Consider the following 14,072-nt stretch of genomic DNA (forward strand, 5'->3'; position numbering starts at 1 on the left):
GCAAAAGCTCTTTGGGTAGAATGAAAAAAACTACCCCTTTCACCCAATTTTCTGCTGGTTTAATAGGATTTTACTGGGCTGTCAAAGGCCTACCTTGCTTATATGCTTAAATCATCACATACATGAGTTATATTTAAGCAATCTTTTCCTTGGACATTATACATCAAAGTCTACTGAATGCCAGTGAGGCCTTCTTAAGACTCAGATAATGGAGTCTAAACTTTCCAGCAGTCTCAGAAACAAGTAGATTCATTCAGTAACAGGTATTTGGACTGAGTAAAGACTGAATAGATTTTTTTATTCTACAGACAGAAAAAATTAGCAAATGTTTTGCTTTAATATTCTGGATTATAGGGAAATTTTCATATTTCATATTTCATATTTCATATTTCATATTTCATATTTCATATTTCATATTTCATATTTCATATTTCATATTTCTTACTCTGGACTACCAGCAAAAAGAGGAAAGAAAAGATCCAAAGAATTCTTCTTCTTTGACAACAGGTGTTTGAAGATGATTGTCCCTTCCTGTCTGCTGACTGTAAGCCCTGTGTGTGTGAACCAGAGCTCTGCATGAATCAGACCCACTAAGAGCCATGCAAACTGGGGTGTGAGGATATATACTGGACTGACAGTTCAGTAATGTGAAAAAAAAAAAAAAAAAAAAAGGAGAAATACTGAGTTTCTTGCACATCCTTCAGTGAAAAATTAGGGTGATGCTCAAAACATCCAATTCCAGTTTATGGATCAACAGCTGCAGATTAAAATGCTATTGGTGCACAAATGAAGTAGCCCACTGCAGCCCAAGTCCTGGTTTGCTGCACAGCTCTAATGCTGCTGGGATGACCTCTTTCAATCTTCATTATCTCTTGAAGAATTCACCAGTCAACGTATCTTTCTGATATGGGGAAATCTGGAAATTCCCTTGCTGGTAGGATCACAGTTAATACCCTGGCAAAAAAAAAAAAAAATCTCAAAAATGCATTTATATAAAAAATAAGACAATGATCAAGACCCATAGAAATGTACAAAATGTTTCATGTATAAATGGTAAATAAATATCTCCTGCAGTTGCAACAGCTTTGAATTACTAAATGTGCAGCAGCAGTGATCAAAAGTCTTCTCCATTAATAATGTGGAATGGACTGATCTTCTACAGGTTTAGGAATAATGGAATATGCAGCATCCCTTTTTTTAAAATTAAATTTGGAGAAACTTTATTAGGACTTTTCATATTTAGCTGAAAACAGACTGAAATAAAAGTGAGATGACCTTTATTGATACAGGAATCAAAATATCAAGAATTAAGATAATGGAAAGACTCAAGTAAATGCTAATTTATGTGCTCAGTCAAATTTTATTAACTAACAAGTAAAAAAAAAGCTTACAGGCAAAAAAAAAAATCTGCTATCTTCCCTGCTACTAGTGGGGAATGTAAGTTGCTTAAAGGCTGTTTGATATTTTCTGAAGGTTTCTTCAGATTTTTTAGACTTTTTTAGAATCTAAGTGTGTTGAGGCCCCTCCAGCAGTATTTGATGATGTAATGATGTTGAAACACAAAGCTTGTAGCACAGATTCTGTAAATTCAAGTACAGAGATTGGATTAAGGAGGACTTTAAATAACCATTAAAATGTCCTTAGTATACTGATCTGTTTCAGTCTCTGTTCATGCTCTCTGTCTGTGATATTAACAATATATTCAAAAGACCAGGTTACTGCTGATTTGTGGCTGTTGCAGAGATCAGTGAATTACACACTGCTGAGCATAGCAGGATTCTTTTTACTAAGAATAGAGTGAAAAGTAGTCATGGTTTTTGTTATGGGGATGATCTGGATAAGACGGTGTCTGTAAAAAATTGCTGAAGGTACACCTTATCCCTGTGGTGACAAGAGAGCATATCTGCTGTCAGGTTCACTTGCTTTTTTGGGCACTCAGAAAGAGCTTCCTGCAATTGCAGAGACACGAGGGCGAGGACAGTTTCATTTTGGCTAAGTTGCCATAGGGATTCTGCAGCTGGAGCTGCAGGAGAGCAGGTTGTCACTTGCCATTAGCTTTGTTTTCATTCTGGGGGCCAGTGTGCATCTCAGATGCTGCCTGGTTAACTCCTCTGCTGCCGATGTGGGGAGAGAAGCACTCAGCTCCTGCCACTGCTGGAGCTCACCTGGTCATTTGTGCCTTATCAAAGATTCAAAGTAAGAACTGTTAAAGCTGCAATAAGCATTAGTCAGTCAATGTACTTGAAATTAGGAATCTGTTGCACCTATGGCCTCCCATGGCCAGAACCCACTATCATTTGAGGCCAGTGCACTGGAATAACATGTTGTTAAAAAGAGACAGGGGATGATTAAAGTACTGTACTTGCTATCTACAGGTTATGAGAAATGCTAGTTTCTATTTATATGACTTTATTATTTTAAGGTTCTTAAGGTAGACTTGAAAAATGTTGCTTCTAGGTATGCTCCAAAGTATGTATCCTTCTCCTGTGAGTGGTGAAAAGTAAGCCCACATAATCTAGGACACAGATTTATAAGGCAATGAAAGAAACAGCTGCTGAAATTAAATTACAATGGCTGGGCTTGCCTTTTACTTTACTCAGTTTATTTTAATAGTAGCTGACACTCAGTGTTTTGTGTGTTTCTCCAAGACTGGGATGGATGTACTGGACATAACATAGAGAACAAAAGCTATGACTGAAGAATTGCCTGTCACAGAGAAATACAAAAGAAGAAGGATGAAATTGCAAGTATTTTGTCATCAAACGAATGATTTTTTAATTACTCTACTTGGATGGACTGTGAGCAGTCCAAGTCTATGTGGACAGATTAGTAACCCAGAGAATGGCAAGAGATTTTGGCATGCAGTGCACTGTTCTGAATGACATAAACAACACAATTTTCAGAGATACTTCTTGTAGTAATGCCTGTGAAACAGCCCCCTCTTCTTCTGAGCTATTGTAAAAGGAAGTAAAGAAAATGTAGGGCAGGAGCCCTGGGCAGCTTCTAACTTAAACACAGGAGATGGGGAATCCAATGCAGGCTTTTGGCTGAATGGAAAGAGAGAAGGTGGCACTGATACTAATTAATGTTTTTAGTCTCTTGCAGAGTACATACTGAAAACCTGAAGAGGGCAGCCATTTCTCTTTAAAAACAGTTTTAACATTTCATGGAATCCATAACACAAGCTCTGGTGAATTCCATGATTCAGAAAGACAGGGAGAAGCTGCATATGCTTCTTTCAGAGCCCTTACCTTTGGAGGAATGGCTGATATTCATTACAGCCTGAGTCATACAGCAGAAATATGAACGTTAGTCTTTCTCATGCTACACATACTTCCTGCTGGTTTCCTTCACATGAGGTTTAGCAACTGATACAGTACATTAAAAAATCAGATGGTTCCCTTTAGGGCTATCACATGCAGTAATTAAATCACACATGAGAGTCACACTGGGATTTGATAATGCATTTAAAACCACTGTGCTTCAAATACAGGCTGATGCACATCGGTTCAAGCTAATCACTTGTTCCCGTAGAAGTTTGTTCCAGGCATCTTGGTGGCATTTAAGCATATGCTTTACATTAAGTATGTGGGTTTCTGCTACAGGAACACCAAGCAGATCAGACCCTCCATAAACAGACAGGGTCAGCCCCATGCTGTTAGTGGAGACTACGGCACAAATCAAGAAATACTGAATAGTTGTCAAGTGAGCTCTTGAGAACCTGACTGCAATGTAAATGATACAATAAAAACAGAGAGAGGTTCTTTCCTCATCCCACATAAATGCAACTCAAGTGAAATATTATAGTTTTAAAAACTGACTTGCAAATATCTTTCTGCCTCAATATAATGCTTTAGAAGTGATACATAGCTTTGGGGTAACAGTGGGAGCTCCTGCTCCCAAACAAATTTAATACCAAAGCAATATATCTGAATTTTGTTTTAGAGATACATTAGAAAGCAAAAGAGCTTCCTTGAATGAAAATCGAGTTATGTGATAAAATTCATCTTTACTTAGGAGAGCACTAACATAGCTGAGCAAAGTTCCCTCATGTTTTCTGAGCTGGAGCTGTAGATACACACTCTTTGTGTTAGTGGTTAGACAGGATGGCACCACTATCTCACATGTCCTAGAAGTTATCACTTGTTCTTAAGGACACAGGTCATACTCATTTCCAAAAGGTTTTTAAGGAAGGCACAAAGCCCAAACCAACAGTCTCCACCACAGGAGAATGGGAAAAGAGGCTACAGACATGAGGAAACTTCATTTTCCTTTTCTGTCACTAGTGGTTCTGCTGGCTCTGTGCAATGTGTGCTGAAATGAAGCTCAGCATGGTGATGCATTGGGATGTTAGGATGCTCTTTAAAGCTGTTTTGGATAATGCCATTTCCATTGTCTACCAGCACATTTTTGGCAGCTTGTAGACACTGCCAATCCCTGCACAGCACTGAAGCAGGAGTTGGTAGCAGGAGACTTATCCTTACCCTAAACAGAGATTCCCTAATTATTTCTGCCTGCTCCCCCATGGCTTCCCAATGCTTGTGGAGTTTCAGTACAGAACCACTGGTAAGAAATGGACTCCACCGGGATCAGCTGCTGCCTACAAATTTCACTCCTACCTTGTGATCCATATTAATGAATATTTTGGCTAACAGCAGCAGGCACAAAGCAGAGTATCTTTTTCTTTTTAACCTTCTTGTATCTTCTGGGAATACGCCGCTATTTATAATCCTGACAGATGTTCCAAGCAGGCTTTCCTGCAGTATGTATTCATCCTCCATCAATAACTTTGCATGCAGAGTGTGGGATCATTCCTGCAATCGGTACCAAGTTTCCTTACTTCTTGACTTATTTTGTATTGTCATGGATTGAAATGTCCTTTTAAGCCAGAGCTGCTGATGCAGTGCCTGTGAATGGCAGAAGGCTCAGGATACCCCATGCAGTAGCACAGGATGCCAAGAGCTAAAAAACTTCATTTTCATCATCACAGCACCAGGCTGGCTCCACACAATGCTGCAACAAAAGTAGAAACTTCCCTTTTCCCTAACAACATCACATTCTCAGGAAGGGAGGCAGTGCCTTCTAGAATGTTCTGTGAACATGTGACAACCCACCAGGACATACAGGAGGTCTGCAGCATCGGGCATTTCTGTCATGCCTGGAATGAGGGATCACTGATGCTATTGGATTTCACCTGCTGGGGCACTCTTGGTAACAATACAAATTTAAAAATGTCCAACTTTGACATACCAGTTTCTTCATTAGGCTAAGCTGGAGCAGAGGTCAGCATTCTCTTTTGAGACATAGCTGTGTTTTAATCATGACACCTTCAACATCATTACTGGATTAATAAATAATTGATGTGGCTGTTATGCTGTTTCACATTTGATCTTTTCAGAATGGATCATAATTCAAGACATGCAGTGTCTTGAGACATGTAAACAAATAAAACTGAGGTACCAGTAAATACATATTGACAGAAAGATGGGGTTTGGCAGAATCATTAGTTTTGCAGAGAAAACAATTACTGTAGTCTGGAAGTTTGAAATCACCAGTTGAAATGTCCTCAAATGAAAGCAATTTTTACTCATAGTTGAAAGACTTCTTCCTGATAGAGCATCAGCAGACACCTTTTTTCTTTTAAATCTTCTCATCTTCTCTACTGAAAACAGATTTAGCTCCTACCTCTATTCTAGCTCAGCAATAACTCTCTCTTTTTAAGTCAGTCCTCTTTTGTAAAAAGTAAAAATCACAGCCTCTCTTTCTCACATCAGTCCTCTGAGTCATGCTGAGTTTAAAGGGTCTAATCCAGAGTTCTTAACCTGCCTGAATACTCATTCTTGATTTCCTGTGGGCAACATCTCCATCCTCCTGATCACATGTAACCAAACCATCATCATGAATCTCTTCACTCTGAAATGATGTCTTATTCAGAGCAGTACTTTTGCATATATAACCCATCACCACACACCTTCTCCTCACTCTTTAACATTAAATGTTACCTGGATCTCTGGTCGGCTCAGGGTGCCAACTAACATTGTCCTTCCAATCAACACCATCTACACTTAAAAAGATTTTTTATATATCTGAAATCCCAGCAGAACTCTCTCTTTCCAATTCCTTCCTTAATACTGTCCCCTTTTTTATTATATATACACCAAGGAAAGGAAGAAACAAAGCAATAACTGGGCTTCTGCCATACTGTGATTATGGTTTACTCTGGTGATCAACCTGATCCGTCTCCAGTCTACGTGTTTGCAGTTTTTTGAACTGTAACCTCCCACATCAGAACAGAATATACAGGTTAAAATTATTAAGCATGCCATCATCCCTTGGAAGGAAATACTATCATGCAAAGATCCTAGGGGATGGTGGGGAAGAGTCTTATTAGTCAGTTTTCCATTGAGGAGCACTGACAGAGTGAATCACCCATACTTACAACTTATCCATTTTGTCACAGGTGGATGGGCCACCTTCACTTAACCTAAAAGGGGACATATACCTGTCATTTATACATACTTGTCACCTATATGGTCCAATAAACGGTATGTTGATTGTGAACATCTCATGCAAAGGGGCCACCAATTGCTGGACCTACAGATGGGGATCCCAAACAGAAGCCTGAAGGTGGAATGTGATGCTCAGTATGTGGTATTGGTGAAATACTCCATGTGATTGCCACGCTGATCTTTAAATACTCTTTTTTGACTATTAAAATAATAACGAACAAAAATACTGTTTGCATGTCACAAGCACAGGGTATACCTGACTATGAGACCACACTAGTGAGTAAAGAGCTGAAAAAAACATTTCTAAGTGCAGAAGTTGTCAAGGGCAGCACAGATTTTTCTATAGATAAAAGCTGAGTACAGGCTGTGTAAGTTAAGTGCTAGAATGCTTTGAGAAAAACTACAGTTGTTATAAATATTGACAAAGTAGCTGAAATACATGAAGACAAAAGAGGTCAGTCCTACATGGTCATTTATTGCTACCCAAAGGGTACTGCAAGGAAAAATATCTGTATCTACCAAGGTTTGTACTGCTTTTCTCTCCAAATCATGTATTATTTACTATAGTTGAAAGAAACCAAACACACTGATGACAAATGCAATGAAAGATCTACCACCTGAAACAACCTTGCTTTTCTTTGTTTATCACTTAAAAAACAGACGCTTTTTTGTTGATATAGTGCATTAGAAATGGGAGATTAATATATTTTCACTGCTAGTCTTAGTGGTTAATTGCATTCATTTCACAGGTAAATTAATTCAGCTCAGTGCAAGCAGCAAATAATTTTTTTTGCTGTCATTAGCACTAATCAATGATGAATTAGGATTATTAAAAATTGTTAGTGTGAAATTTTTTTCCAATGCAGTTATCTAAATGCCAATTTTTTTTGGTGAGAGTTTGGCATAAGACTGAAAGTGTTATATGGTCATAGAAAATAAGCTGAAAGAAAAGTTCAAGCTGAGAAGTAGATAGGATTTTTTACTAGCCTCAGTAAGTAGTCTATCTGACCACAGTGAAATTTAACTGCTTTTTACTTTTCTCAATTAAAAATGTGATATTAAAGTTGAATTCAGACTCAGTTGCTGTGTTCTCCTGCAGAGTCAATATTTCGTCGATTTTCTTTTTAAATATTAAATTAACTTTCAATTCTATATTGACAAAAAAGTTGTGCTCTATATCTCATAATTTATTAGAAGCTAGCAAAAAATAATTCCACGGAAATGCTATTGCTGTGAGTATGAAACAACAATCAACTCAACCATTTTCAAAATAATACAAACCTCACATGAATGGATGTTATCAACAGTTATATATCCAATTTAGGGAAGGCAAAACCCTCCCAACACATTATGCTCCCTGGGAATGTGAATCCTGCATCACAGATGATATCATGAGAGATAAAAAAATCACTTTAAAATTGCAAGGATGCCTCCAGTGCTGGAGACTCTGTAACTGGGGGAAAGCTGCAAGCCAAGGCTGTCAGGCTCTGTTCAGGGGACCCTAGCACAAGAACAAAGATAAACATAGTGTGAGTTACTCTTTGGCACTATGGGGAGTTTAATATAGTTGAAGACAAATTCAAGACAAGAATTTCCAGGTAGAACTAACCTGAGGTAGAAATGGCATCACTTTGGCATGCCTTTCATAATCCAAATATATAATGATAAATAACTGGGGTTGGTTACATACCTATAATGGCATTCATCTTCCTTGTCCTTCTGATTTATAAAGAATATATAATAACTTGTCAAACCTCAGCAGTTTTGTATCAAAACTGATACACCCCTAGTAAATGTTCTCTGTGAGGAGTACACACGTTCCTACAATCTTCCATATACCTTCTTAGAGGAAAAAGCATAAGTTATGTATCTTCTTAGAGCAATAAGTTAATGTATTGATTTAACTGAGGATATTTGTAATAGAACATCATTTTCTGAGAAAAATAATTTGGAAAACAAACATGCCTAGAATTAATGGAAATGTAAATAAAAATTCAGTTATCTCCAGTATGAATTGACTTTGTTTATTGGCAGCTTGAGGAAAGGTATTTATTTTCTCTCCTTCACCATTAATAGATTGCTTCTCTTGAGGCCTAAATTCTAAGCAAACTGTCATGATACTGTGCCACAGATTTGTCTGAGCAACCAGCTGAAATTTAGCACTAATTGCCTATGGTGATATTTTTGTCAGATCTCATTTAGAGATCTCAAACTCTAGATCGTTCATCATATATTTCTGTCTGCAAAATCCTCTGCATTAGATACGATGGGAGTATTTAATCCATAGAATTACTGTTTTTCATATTAATGAGTTATAAATGAGAGCTTAATTACTCCTAATTCCTTGAAAATCCACTGTTGGTGATTATAATCACTAACGATTAGATTGTTAAACATTCATCATTGTCTATCTTTAGCAAACCTAATGAGGAATTATGGATCAAATCTCAGTTTCTGATTTTGCTGCCAAGTGCTGGTGGAAGAGAACCCCTGCTGGCTGTGAGCAGTGCCAGGTCACCACTGGCGTTACCCCTTGGCACTGACACGGGATGACTGGCAGTCAGCAGAAGATGTCAAGGGAATATACTGTGCTCCTGCCATTCACAGCCCACACAACAGACTCCAGGGACTATTTCTCCTGATGTAACTCAAAGCCCTTTCATCCAAATTTGCTTTTACAAAGCCTAACTACCCCTGAACTTTCTTGTTTCATTATCAGGACAATGAGGAGATAAGTCACTTGAGATCTCTTCATCCATTTTGAAGAAAAACCACCACGTATATATTTTAAATAATCTTTACCTGGGAATTTAAGTGGATGATTTGTGCAGAGGTAGATAATGACACTATCCTTTCCACTCGGTCTGTTGAAAGAGCTGTATCATCCACAAGGCAGGAAATGTGGTGGTAGTCATTTCTTAAACCACCACAATGGTGCTTTCAAGTGAGCATCTTTCCAAAGTAGTAATTTCTTCCTGCTCTTTGTCAAAGTGCTTTTCTGCACCTTTGTCAGCTGCAATTGACTTTTTGGAATAGGAAGAGACTGCTAAAAAATAATTTGGATGCAGTCTCAATAGCACCCTACACAATGGCATCTCTGGTAAAATGTATCTTGGGAAGAAAGGGAGAAATAAAAAAAAAAAAATATGGCACATATTCTATGTACATAATTCCCTCTGTATAGCCCTACATAAATACAGAACCTAGATAAATATGTATGTGTTCTATACAAGGTTCTACTTAGATATACAGAAAGACATATATAGAGAACATAATCCTGTAATTCACTTAAACACATAAGCCTAAGAAATAAGGAATCCCAATGATTTGAACCAAATGAGTGAATATCCTATATTTAAAGTTTTCTGCTGAACTGGAACTGTAGATGCAAAAACTTGAACGAAAATTAATCACTACCTGCACTGAAAATAAGGTATTCACAAAGAAAAAAGTGTTAATATAAAATATCAGACCACAAACACAGTGAGAAAGATCTGTCTCCTGCTCTGTTGCATGCAAGTTTCAGGCCTCAGTTTACTGTTTGCTTTCACATTTTGTAATATATTTGGTATCTAGGCAACTCATAGTCAGAATAATATAAAAAGACATGTGACAGCTTAGTATAAATTAAGAATTAATTTAAAGCTCTTCAGAAATGCATATTGAGTGACATCAGTGAAAACTGTGGTTGATGAAAGATTACACTGAAATTCATTATGCTACATATAACCAGCTATACTTTGGCATAAATTCTATCTCTAGCAACTGCTACTAAACAGTTTTGGCCCCTTGAATGAAAATAAAAGTCACACTTAGAAAATTTAAGCTGTTTTGCTGGGAAGTAGAGACTTTCTGTAGGAATATATGGACACTGATACACACAAGTAATGAACAGAACTGCTCAAAGGTCTTCTGTGATATTTTCTAATTTAGAAATTTAAGAGTCCAGGATTCTGTGGTAGTTACTTGATGTAAGTCCTGCAATACCATAGCATTATAGCCCCACTATTTCAATCAATAACAATATTGTAATGATTTTAAATTATTAAAGCTATACAGAATTTATTTTTTATGGTAATAATGGTGGCACTTAGGATTAATAAACAGAATTGTTACTGGGTATTTTGTTTGAACTGCAGACTAGAAGGTAACTGAGACAGGAGTGGGGGTCCCACCCAGCAAATAAGCAGGAAGCAAGGCTGCAATCACTGAAGCATCCTTTGGTTTGATTCCAGCCAGACTGGTTCCCACAACAAGCTCTCTTTATAAACCACAGAATTCCTAGGACCAGAAAATGAGTGGAAGTGGGGACACAACAGAGAGAGACTCTCCTCTGTGAGGTAATACAGATTTATTTTGTGTTGGAACGACCTTGGGAGGCACCACAGCCTGAACCATTGATTCTCCAACATAACCACTGAATTGAAAACCACATTTTTTAAAACTGACCTCTTCTTTTAGGATTCTTGCTCAATTTCAACCCAAAATTCAGATTTGCTCAGTAGTCATCCATAAAAGATACAAGTTCTAAACATTACTAAAAACTGCTCCCTAAGTATTTAATTTCATCTCCCACATACACTACACAAATGTGGACTTACTGAGACTTCTTTCAGTTATTATATATAAACATGATCTATCTGTATGCAGAGCAATCTGCCCCAATAGATTCCATGGTTTCAAAAGCTAGAAAAAAAAATATTTCACTCTGTTGGAAAGCATATGCCTTGATATGACACTTTAAAAAATTCTATTGTTCCAAGTAAAGATTTTTTTCACAAGTCAAGAAGTGGACTGAACTGGTAATACTACAACTTTTGTCCACATATATGCAAATTCAGTAGCAGAAACAGTAATTTCACCATACTATTATGCTTTGTCAAAACTGTGATAAATAGCAGGTCATTTAAAAAAAAAAAAAAGGCTGTACATAAATTTGTATAGATAACCATAAAATGTTGTTTCTTCTCTCTATGTAATTTACAATATATATCTAAAGATCTGAAATACTGTTCAGGCCATGCTATGACAATTGTGCATGTATATGCATTTTTTACAAAAAAAAAAGACTGCTAAAAATAAGCCATGCCTGATTCACACAAGTCTTATTTAACATTTCATCCAGCTCTGACTACAGAAGGAGTTCATCACTTTAGCTTTCATAACCCAGCATGCAGTTCACATTTATCCCTCTAATACAGCGTGCACTGTTTATGCATAATATAACTTCAGCTGTAATTTGAACTCATGGTTATGGATTTTCAAAGCTTGGCTGGTGCAGAGGTTCCACAGACCTGACTTTAAGCAGTTTTGTGTATGAATACGTGTAAGTTATGTGCACTTTATGCATAAGTTAGGCTCCATTTGTCCAGAAAAATCAGATTTGTTACCTGGTGAGCAACAAGCCAATAATGATACACTCAAGAGAGACAGTGATTATTTATTTCTGAGCTGCACAAACTTGGGCACTTAGTCATGTTCCAGAAATCAAATATCCTAACTATCAAAACTTTAAAGTATTTATACATCTTTGCAAACAAAGGAGTTCGCATTCACTTCCTACAGGTTACAGAGTTCTCTTATCAATTAGTATTCATTAGCTAATGATTCGCTTTTCATGCTAATTAGTCTGCATGATCAAACCTTCTCTTCTTTTGGGTCTGAGGGTTTCTTGGCTCCTTGGTCACCATCTGCCCCTGCCGGAATTACCTTTTATCCAGCCGGAGCTGATTTAGCACAGTTGGCTTTTAAAGTTTTTTGCTTATCTCGGTTGTTCTGCCAACTGTCCATTGCCAGTGGTGTATCCCTGTTCCCAAGCCTTGTCAACCTCCCCCAGGTCTGAGATCATTTAAATGCCCTAGGCCTTAACACGACGATTCTACCAAATAACTCGTCTTTCCAACACCTCGGCACCACTTAGAGCTTGCTAGCCTTTCTGTTTCACGGATTAATTCTTCTTTCTGGTTGACTGGATTTTGCACTATACAAAGATCAAAGAACACCCCTTCTTAAGAACAGCCTACAAGTTTCGCATTTTGCAACACCCTCACGCCTGTCCCTCTGGGACAAATGCCTCAGCCCTGGGGTTCCCGCAGCAGCACAGTGCCCCGGCGGCTCTCCCATGGGATAACACAGGATATCCTGTGGGATACCCGCTGGGTAAAGCTCACAGTGCCCCGGCGGCTCTCCCTTGGGATAACACAGGATATCCTGTGGGATACCCGCTGGGTAAAGCTCACAGTGCCCCGGCGGCTCTCCCTTGGGATAACACAGGATATCCTGTGGGATACCGGTCGGGTAAGCGGCACAGGATCTTCCCTGGGATAACACAGGATATCCTGTGGGATACCCGCCGGTAAACAGCGGATTCCCCTCACGGCCGTCCCGCCCCAGGCGTGGGCGTGGCCATAGCGCATGCGCGCGGGCCGGGGAGGCGGGGCGGCGGCGGCGCGCGGCGGTGTTGGCGGCGGGAACGGGCGAGTGAGGAGCCGGTGAGAGGAGCCGGTGAGAGGAGTCGCGGCGGCCGGGCGGGCGGGAGGGAGGGAACGAGGGCAGTGAGGAGCAGACGGGGCAGACCTGCTTCTGCTCCGCTTTCCCAGGGGGAATCGGCGCGGGAGCGAAACCCGCCGCGGGCTGGGCCGGGAGCAGCCTCAGCCTCACACGCGTGGCGGGAGGAGCCCTTAGGGAGCTCCATGGAGGCCGGGGGTCGGCATTCCCCCTCGGCCAAGGCACGCTCGTGTCGGCCAGGACGCCTGTAGGGCCTGAGGGGACCCAGAGCCGTGCTAATCTCTTAAACTCAGTCATTTTTGTATGTCATCTTCTATGCTAGAATGTGGGAAGGGTGCCAGCTGTAGGTAATTTAAGACCAGTGAGTTGAGAGAAGTCCTAGTAAATAATGAAGTCCCGCCATGAAGTTTAGCTTGTGCTCCTAACAGAGTTACTCGGTCTCAGCTGCAAAGTGCTTTTTGCACCTTTCTGGTCTGGCTGGAGTCACACGTGCAGCCTTTCCCGGGCTGGAACATCCTGAATTCAGGCTTTGGCTGATACTTATCTTTGTGTTATCCTTGCCATTTAATCTAAGTGAATTGTTCTGTGAACGCGTTGCCCTAAGCACCCTTTCTCCTGTGAGCTCGTGGATGGTTCCCGTTGGAGATTAAAACTGCATAGAGCCAGTAGAGATGCAGGTTTTCATCCAGGGGCTGGGATGTTTGGTGAAAGTTGCATTTGCAGGGGAGTGTGAGAAGCCGACAAGGCAGGAAGGGTGCGATCAGCAGGCGATTTGTGCTTCCCCGGGGGGAAATTTACCTGGGAGTGGCCTTGAAAAGCTGAAGTACTTTATGGCTTTGGATGCATTTAGGATGCAGTCAAGCCCTGTTCTCATGTAGCCAGTGGAGGAAAAGGGCTGGCTGTGTTTTTTTCCTCGTAAATTTACAGAATTTTTTCAGCCTTTTCTAAAACTTTTCCTCACTTGCTTGTCTTTGTTTTTAGAGGCTCCTGTCATATTTTTTCTCTTTTTCATCCTTGGTATACCTAGGTAATTTTTTAGAGAGCAACCTTAATCAA

General features: G+C 39.5%; 1 protein-coding gene across 2 annotated transcripts in view; it reads left to right on the forward strand.

Annotated features, from left to right (window-relative positions):
* The first annotated feature begins 12,937 nt into the window (after positions 1-12,937).
* Positions 12,938-14,072, forward strand: part of ORC5 (origin recognition complex subunit 5) — a 61,790-nt gene continuing 60,655 nt past the window's right edge. Inside the window, exon 1 of one of the 2 annotated variants that reach the window (XM_079303176.1) lies at positions 12,938-13,000. The gene's annotated coding sequence lies outside the window, so the exon portion shown is untranslated. The other variant, XM_079303177.1, reaches the window with a different exon arrangement.

The sequence above is a fragment of the Erithacus rubecula genome (assembly GCF_903797595.1).
Source record: "Erithacus rubecula genome assembly, chromosome: 4".
Lineage (NCBI taxonomy): Eukaryota > Metazoa > Chordata > Aves > Passeriformes > Muscicapidae > Erithacus > Erithacus rubecula.